General features: G+C 42.5%; 1 pseudogene; it reads left to right on the top strand.

The window, feature by feature from the left end:
• Positions 1–316: 316 nt before the first annotated feature.
• LOC131703136 (reticulon-4 receptor-like 2) lies at positions 317–2,610 on the top strand (annotated as a pseudogene).
• The last annotated feature ends 6,766 nt before the right edge of the window (positions 2,611–9,376 follow it).

The raw sequence follows: 9,376 nt of genomic DNA, 5'->3' as shown, positions 1-9,376 counted from the left end.
GTCACCAAAGTTTCCGTGCCTCTCTCTGAGTGACTGTTCGCCCAGTCAGTTCTGTTATGTGCTGAGAATATTATATCATTGGGTCACTCGGGGTCAGGGGTCACTCTTAGAGAGATCTATGACAGACAACTGAATAAATGTTCATTGAGACATGACTTCAAATCTGTCTGTATATTGGTTTATCTGCCTTTCTGTCTTGTCTGTCATTCTGTTTATCTATCAGTCTATCTCTCTCCCCTCCCTTCTCCTCTCTCACACTCTCTCCTCTCTCTCCCCACGCAGACTCGGTGTCTGTCTGGCTGTCTGCTCCCCTAGCCCTGCCTATTCCTGCCCCAGGCTGTGTGTCTGTTACCCCTCCCCGATGATGGTCAGCTGCCAGTCTCAGAACTTCTCGGCGGTGCCGGCCGGCATTCCCTACGACAGCCAGAGAGTGTTCCTCCAAAACAACCGCATCACAGAGCTGCGGGCGCAGTCCTTTTGCTTCCAGACACAGGTACCGTCTTGCCCTGTTCACACTTCACAATTATTTGTAACCCCCTTTTCTCCCCCAATTTATAAATTGTTTTTAAGACTATGTCTGCCTCACCACTGCTGCTGCTGCTGCGATCTCCCCCGCAGTGACTCCTTCTCGGCTGGGAGAGGCTGGAGATAGACAAACACACTCAAGCTTTTGTCCTCCGAAACAACAATGTGCAAGCCCACACAATAATCTAAATGTAATTCAATTCCAGTACTTATTTTGTTCATATATGTAGTCTTTTACAGAGTTTTTTAAACATACATATATAATTACAGGAAGGTAGGATGTCGGAGACAAATAGAAAATGTATGGGGGGGTCCCTCTTTTAAGAGACACTATTTGACTGTCCCTTGAGTGCAGGTCTCTTAATACAGGTTTGACTGTAACTCGAAATTGAGCTTGAAAATGATCTTCCTCTCCCTCCCCCACCTCTCTCTCTCCCTCTCATCAGGTCCTGTGGCTCTACTCCAACAACATCAGCTCCATCAAACCCGATTCCTTCAGTGACATGCGAGACCTGGAGGAGCTGGACCTGGGGGATAACCCCTCCCTGCGCACCCTCCATCCTGACTCCTTCCGGGGACTGGACAAGCTGCAGAGCTGCACATATACCGCTGCCAGCTGGGGACCCTGCCCGGAAACATCTTCAAAAAACTCTACAGCCTGCAGTTCCTTTACCTGCAGGACAACCTGCTGCAACACATCAAGGTGAGAGAGAGAGAGAGAGAGAGAGAGAGAGAGAGAGAGAGAGAGAGAGAGAGAGAGAGAGACCTCCTATCTAATACAGTGTGTCTCCAACCCTGCTCCTGGAGAGCCCCCTCTATCCTATCTAATACAGTGTGTCTCAACCCTGCTCCTGGAGAGCCCCCTCTATCCTATCTAATACAGTGTGTCTCAACCCTGCTCCTGGAGAGCCCCCTCTATCCTATCTAATACAGTGTGTCTCAACCCTGCTCCTGGAGAGCCCCCTCTATCCTATCTAATACAGTGTGTCTCAACCCTGCTCCTGGGGGGGAAGGGGTGACAGGAGGCAGATACATACAGGAGAGCTATAACACAAATAATTTTAATTTCATAATTTAACATACAACTTTTTGGTAGTACTGAATTTTCATGTGCCAAATATCAATCTCTGTCCCTCCCCTTCCCCCTCCCTCTCTCTCCCCCTCTCAGGACAATCTCTTCTCAGACCTGGTGAATCTCACTCACCTCTTCCTCCACGGCAACCGAATCCGAGTCCTGTCTGAAAATGTCTTCAGAGGGCTGGGCAACCTGGACAGGCTCCTCCTCCACGAGAACCGAGTGCGACAGGTCAACCGCAAAGCCTTCAGGGACCTGGGTCACCTCACCACCCTCTTCCTCTTCAACAACGCCCTAACAGACCTCCCTGCTTCGGCCCTCTCCGATCTCTCGTCCCTGCAGTTCCTCAGACTCAACGGAAACCCCTGGAGCTGCGCCTGCCAGGCCCGTCCTCTCTGGGAATGGTTCCGTCAGGTCCGGATCTCCAGCTCCAAGCTCCTCTGCGCCGGTCCCGAGGAGAGGAAAGGTCTAGATTTGAGGTTCTTGAGAGAAATCGATTTCGCTCCCTGCCCCATGATGCCTTACTATCCGAGAGCCCGCGTCACTTACACCTTTAGCACCAGAACGAGATGGTGGTTCCCCAAATCGGGCAAGGCAAGCGGGGGGAATTCGGACAAATCTAAAGGCTTGGATGGAAAGAAAGGACAACAGCAAGACAACAGTTACATCAGTCCAGATAAAAGTCAAACCAAAAGTTACGAAGCTGAGTCCACATTGATGAAAGTTAAAGAGCAAGACTACTGGGAGAAATATGAAAACGAAGACTCCACTATTCGTTGTTACAAGTTGGATTGTTTGAAAGAAGCAAACGGGAAATCCAGAGGCGTTTGTCCAGACGTGTCCCTCTTTCTCCTCTCTCTCTCCCTCACTCTCACCCTCTCCCTCTCTCTCACCCTTCACTTTCTTTTTCCTGAAACCATGTGAAGAGCATTTGTGAATTTCCCCTTAAAGTCTATATTGAAAAGATATTACGATTCAATTACTGCTCTGCAGTGTTGAGTTTCCTATAGACCAGCTCTGCTCTGTGCGATAATGAGTCTTATTGAAACTACTGTGCGATAATGAGTCTTATTGAAACTGCTGTGCAATAGGGAGTCTTATTGAAACTGCTGTGCATTAGGGAGTCTTATTGAAACTGCTGTGCAATAGGGAGTCTCATTGAAACTGATGTGTGATAGGGAGTCTCATTGAAACTGCTGTGCGATAGGGAGTCTCATTAAAACTGCTGTGTGATAGGGAGTCTCATTGAAACTGCTGTGTGATAGGGAGTCTTATTGAAACTGCTGTGCAATAGGGAGTCTCATCGAAACTGCTGTGCGATAATGAGTCTTATTAAAACTGCTGTGTGATAATGAGTCTCATTGAAAGTGTTTGAGAGAGACCCAGGGAAATCACTGTTTTAAAAGGAACCAATCTAAAAAGTTATAAAAAAAAAATGAAATTATGTCTTTCCTATAGACTCGCTCTGTACAGCTCTGCAGTGTTGATCTCTCTTTCCTTTTAACCTGCTCTGTGCAGCTCTGCAGTGTTGAGTTTCCTATAGACCTGCTCTGTGCAGCTCTGTTGATAATGAATTACAAATTACACTTCTTTTAAAGTGTTTTGCCATTTTTTTCCCAGTTATGTCTCTCTCTCTCTTTGACTTTCTTAATTGCTACGAAAATCCCTACAAAATATTCTGCAACTGTTTTAAGATGTTTAAGGGAGTCTTATTGAAACTGCTGTGCAATAGGGAGTCTCGTTGAAACTGCTGTGCGACAGGGAGTCTTATTGAAACTGCTGTGTAATAGGGAGTCTCATTGAAACTGCTGTGTGACAGGGAGTCTTATTGAAACTGCTGTGCAATAGGGAGTCTCATTGAAACTGCTGTGCGATAGGGAGTCTTATTGAAACTGCTGTGAAATGGGATGTGTCTCATTGAAACTGCTGTGCGATAATGAGTCTTATTGAAACTACTGTGCGATAATGAGTCTTATTGAAACTGCTGTGCGATAATGAGTCTTATTTAAACTGCTGTGCAATAGGGAGTCTTATTGAAACTGCTGTGCATTAGGGAGTCTTATTGAAACTGCTGTGCAATAGGGAGTCTCATTGAAACTGATGTGTGATAGGGAGTCTCATTTAAACTGCTGTGCAATAGGGAGTCTCATTAAAACTGCTGTGTGATAGGGAGTCTCATTGAAACTGCTGTGTGATAGGGAGTCTTATTGAAACTGCAGTGCAATAGGGAGTCTCATCGAAACTGCTGTGCGATAATGAGTCTTATTAAAACTGCTGTGTGATAATGAGTCTTATTGAAACTGCTGTGCAATAGGGAGTCTTATTGAAACTGCTGTGCAATAGGGAGTCTCATTGAAACTGCTGTGCGACAGGGAGTCTTATTGAAACTGCTGTGCGATAGGGAGTCTTATTGAAACTGCTGTGAAATAGGATGAGTCTCATTGAAACTGCTGTGTGACAGGGAGTCTTATTGAAACTGCTGTGTAATAGTGAGTCTTATTGAAACTGCTGTGCAATAGGGAGTCTCATTGAAACTGCTGTGCGACAGGGAGTCTTATTGAAACTGCTGTGTAATAGGGAGTCTTATTGAAACTGCTGTGTGATAGGGAGTCTCATTGAAACTGCTGTGCAATAGGGAGTCTCATTCAAACTGCTGTGAAATAGGATGAGTCTCATTGAAACTGCTGTGTGACAGGGAGTCTTATTGAAACTGCTGTGTAATAGGGAGTCTCATTGAAACTGCTGTGTGACAGGGAGTCTTATTGAAACTGCTGTGCAATAGGGAGTCTCATTGAAACTGCTGTGCGACAGGGAGTCTTATTGAAACTGCTGTGTGATAGGGAGTCTCATTGAAACTGCTCTGCAATAGGGAGTCTCATTGAAACTGCTGTGCAATAGGGAGTCTCATTGAAACTGCTGTGAAATAGGATGAGTCTCATTGAAACTGCTGTGTGACAGGGAGTCTTATTGAAACTGCTGTGTGATAGGGAGTCTCATTGAAACTGCTCTGCAATAGGGAGTCTCATTGAAACTGCTGTGAAATAGGATGAGTCTCATTGAAACTGCTGTGTGACAGGGAGTCTTATTGAAACTGCTGTGTGATAGGGAGTCTTATTGAAACTGCTGTGCAATAGGGAGTCTCATTGAAACTGCTGTGTGATAGGGAGTCTTATTGAAACTGCTGTGTGATAGGGAGTCTTATTGAAATTGCTGTGTAATAGGGAGTCTCATTGAAACTGCTGTGTGATAGGGAGTCTCATTGAAACTGCTGTGCGATAGGGAGTCTCATTGAAAGTGTTTGAGAGAGACCCAGGGAAAGCACTGTTTTAAAAGGAACCAATCTAAAAAGTTATATAAAAAAAATGAAATTATGTCTTTCCTATAGACTCGCTCTGTACAGCTCTGCAGTGTTGATCTCTCTTTCCCTTTAACCTGCTCTGTGCAGCTCTGCAGTGTTGAGTTTCCTATAGACCTGCTCTGTGCAGCTCTGTTCATAATGAATTACAAATTACACTTCTTTTAAAGTGTTTTGCCATTTTTTTCCCAGTTATGTCTCTCTCTCTCTTTGACTTTCTTAATTGCTACGAAAATCCCTACAAAATATTCTGCAACTGTTTTGAGATGTTTAAAGATTATATAAACACAAAATATATATATATACACAAAATGTGTTTCAGGTGTTACAATTTGAAACTGTTTTCTTTTTAGTTTGAAATTGCGTGTATTTTATTTAATTTCAGTGGAAAATGACTTTTTTTTTTTTTTTTTTTTTTTTAAGGGACTGGTCCATTTAGGTGCAGTCAAAGAGAGGGGTGAGGGAGTTTGGACTAGTAATAATACTAAAATAATAATAATAATAATAATAATAATAATAATAATAATAATAATAATAATAATAATAATATGCACAATAGCCTTAGACCAATCACCCCCTATACTAACTATAATGGACTGTTCCGTGTTACTTTGTACTTTTTTTTTTTTTTTTAAAGGTGTTGGATTGACTGAATTTGTGTAATTTTAGGAATTTGTTTATAAAGTTGTGTATTGATTTTTTTCATTTATGTATTTTTATTTGTTTATTTTGTTCATTCATTTTCATAAGTGTTAGATATCAGGAATTTAAGATTTTATGGATTTTAAAAACAGCACTGTACTGTACTGTGGATCTGAGAGCCAGCTAAATCAATACAATCCTGTCTAATCTAACAGCACGGTACTGTACTGGAGATATGAGAGCCAGCTAATTCAATACAGTCCAGTCTAATCTAACAGCACTGTACTGTACTGGTGATCTGAGAGCCAGCTAATGCAATACAGTCCAGTCTAATCTAACAGCACGGTACTGTACTGGTGATCTGAGTGCCAGCTAATTCAATACAGTCCAGTCTAATCTAACAGCACTGTACTGTACTGGGAATCTGAGAGCCAGCTAATTCAATACATTCCAGTCTAATCTAACAGCACTGTACTGTACTGGGGATCTGAGAGCCAGCTAATTCAATACAGTCCAGTCTAATCTAACAGCACGGTACTGTACTGGTGATCTGAGAGCCAGCTAATTCAATACAGTCCAGTCTAATGTAACAGCACTGTACTGTACTGGAGATATGAGAGCCAGCTAATGCAATACAGTCCAGTCTAATCTAACAGCACGGTACTGTACTGGTGATCTGAGTGCCAGCTAATTCAATACAGTCCAGTCTAATCTAACAGCACGGTACTGTACTGGGGATCTGAGAGCCAGCTAATTCAATACAGTCCAGTCTAATCTAACAGCACGGTACTGTTCTGGTGATCAGAGAGCCAGCTAATTCAATACAGTTCAGTCTAATCTAACAGCACGGTACTGTACTGGTGATCTGAGAGCCAGCTAATTCAATACAGTCCAGTCTAATCTAACAGCACGGTACTGTACTGGGAATCTGAGAGCCAGCTAATTCAATACAGTCCAGTCTAATCTAACAGCAATGTACTGTACTGGGGATCTGAGAGCCAGCTAATTCAATACAGTCCAGTCTAATCTAACAGCACGGTACTGTACTGGTGATCTGAGAGCCAGCTAATTCAATACAGTCCAGTCTAATCTAACAGCCCTGTACTGTACTGGTGATCTGAGAGCCAGCTAATGCAATACAGTCCAGTCTAATCTAACAGCACGGTACTGTACTGGTGATCTGAGTGCCAGCTAATTCAATACAGTCCAGTCTAATCTAACAGCACTGTACTTTACTGGGAATCTGAGAGCCAGCTAATTCAATACATTCCAGTCTAATCTAACAGCACTGTACTGTACTGGGGATCTGAGAGCCAGCTAATTCAATACAGTCCAGTCTAATCTAACAGCACGGTACTGTACTGGTGATCTGAGAGCCAGCTAATTCAATACAGTCCAGTCTAATGTAACAGCACTGTACTGTACTGGAGATATGAGAGCCAGCTAATGCAATACAGTCCAGTCTAATCTAACAGCACGGTACTGTACTGGTGATCTGAGTGCCAGCTAATTCAATACAGTCCAGTCTAATCTAACAGCACGGTACTGTACTGGGGATCTGAGAGCCAGCTAATTCAATACAGTCCAGTCTAATCTAACAGCACGGTACTGTTCTGGTGATCAGAGAGCCAGCTAATTCAATACAGTTCAGTCTAATCTAACAGCACGGTACTGTACTGGTGATCTGAGAGCCAGCTAATTCAATACAGTCCAGTCTAATCTAACAGCACGGTACTGTACTGGGAATCTGAGAGCCAGCTAATTCAATACATTCCAGTCTAATCTAACAGCACTGTACTGTACTGGGGATCTGAGAGCCAGCTAATTCAATACAGTCCAGTCTAATGTAACAGCACTGTACTGTACTGGAGATATGAGAGCCAGCTAATGCAATACAGTCCAGTCTAATCTAACAGCACGGTACTGTACTGGTGATCTGAGTGCCAGCTAATTCAATACAGTCCAGTCTAATCTAACAGCACGGTACTGTACTGGGGATCTGAGAGCCAGCTAATTCAATACAGTCCAGTCTAATCTAACAGCACGGTACTGTTCTGGTGATCAGAGAGCCAGCTAATTCAATACAGTTCAGTCTAATCTAACAGCACGGTACTGTACTGGGAATCTGAGAGCCAGCTAATTCAATACAGTCCAGTCTAATCTAACAGCAATGTACTGTACTGGGGATCTGAGAGCCAGCTAATTCAATACAGTCCAGTCTAATCTAACAGCACGGTACTGTACTGGTGATCTGAGAGCCAGCTTATTCAATACAGTCCAGTCTAATCTAACAGCACTGTACTGTACTGGGGATCTGAGAGCCAGCTAATTCAATACAGTCCAGTCTAATCTAACAGCACGGTACTGTACTGGGGATCTGAGAGCCAGCTAATTCAATACAGTCCAGTCTAATCTAACAGCACTGTACTGTACTGTACTGGACATTTTGGTAGGGAATGTGTTCACATGCCACAATTGACAAGCTGTTACCAAGATGGCAGCCCAACAACAAACAGAAAACAAAACGAAAAAATATTTTAACTTTTGTCATTTTTTTAACAAAAAAAAAAACATTCCGTGTTGTATTGTGTTGTATTTTTATGTATTTTTGTAAAAAAAAACAAACATGTTGAATAAATGCTTAATTAAAAAAAAAAAAAACCTAAAAAAACACCTTTTGTGTTTCCTCTTTTCAAGCAAAATCCAATGGGACTTTATTTGATTTCATGCCAAACACACATACATCAAATATATTTCTGTCAATAAAAACATAATTCTTAAAGGTTATTAAATTAGTTTTGTCTTTTCTTAATGAATGTCTTTTAAATTTGTAAAATTATAACCCATTAAAATAGAACAAATCGACAGAAATTAATGCATTTGTCGCTCGTTACCCTTTTTCATTTTTTTATTATTATAAAGTCCAGCCACTGTAAAATATCAGAAATTATCGCGATCGCTAAAACCCAGCCCATCACAGATGCATCATGGGAACAAAGAACAGTCGTTTGAAATTGAATACGAATATATTCAATATTTGACCAAAAAAGAGGGGATATGGCAGGAAGACAAGTAAGAGAATAATCTTTTTTTATTGTATTTTCTTAATTAAACAGGAAATAGGAAACTTTTTTTTTTCTCAGCGTCTTTTCTGTGTTTTCAACGTGTTGTGTTGTCAGGATACCGTACACACTTAACTCGCTCAGTCAAAAATAGATTTTTTGAAGCTTAACTATTTAATTTATTTTTTTGTAATATTTTTAAAAATTCTCCCAATTTGGAATATCCAATTGTTTTTTTTTATGGCGCTGCTGCAGCTTCCCGTATCGACTCGGGAGAACGAAGACTCATCATGCGCATCCTCTGAAACAAACGCCGTCAGCCACCCTCCTCTTGTCACACTGCAACAGCAAAGCCAGCCGCACCTGGCTGTAGCGGTGTTTGAGGAAACGCAGTTCTGCCCACAACTCGCAGGAGACCGGTCGCCACAGGAGTTGCTGGAGCTTGTTGAGACAATGATTACCAAGCTGACCTAAACCCTCCCAACCCGGGTGGCACTCTGCCAACTGTGCGCCGCCCCCTCGGCGTTCCTGTCGGCGATGGCATAGTCTGGATTGGAACCAGCGATCTCCAGGCTATAAGGCACACCTTGCAATTCAGATGAAGCGCCTCAGCTGGATGCGCCACGCTCCCCCCAACAATTCAGCAATTCAGTAGGCTACGTTTGACCCGTTCAGTTAATCAGTGCAGTGTTTTTCACTAGTTTTCTGTTAGGTTAT

The sequence above is a fragment of the Acipenser ruthenus genome, chromosome 32, assembly GCF_902713425.1.
Source record: "Acipenser ruthenus chromosome 32, fAciRut3.2 maternal haplotype, whole genome shotgun sequence".
Classification (NCBI taxonomy): domain Eukaryota; kingdom Metazoa; phylum Chordata; class Actinopteri; order Acipenseriformes; family Acipenseridae; genus Acipenser; species Acipenser ruthenus.
Note: the sequence above shows the minus strand (reverse complement) of the source record. Positions and strands in the feature narration are given on the sequence as shown.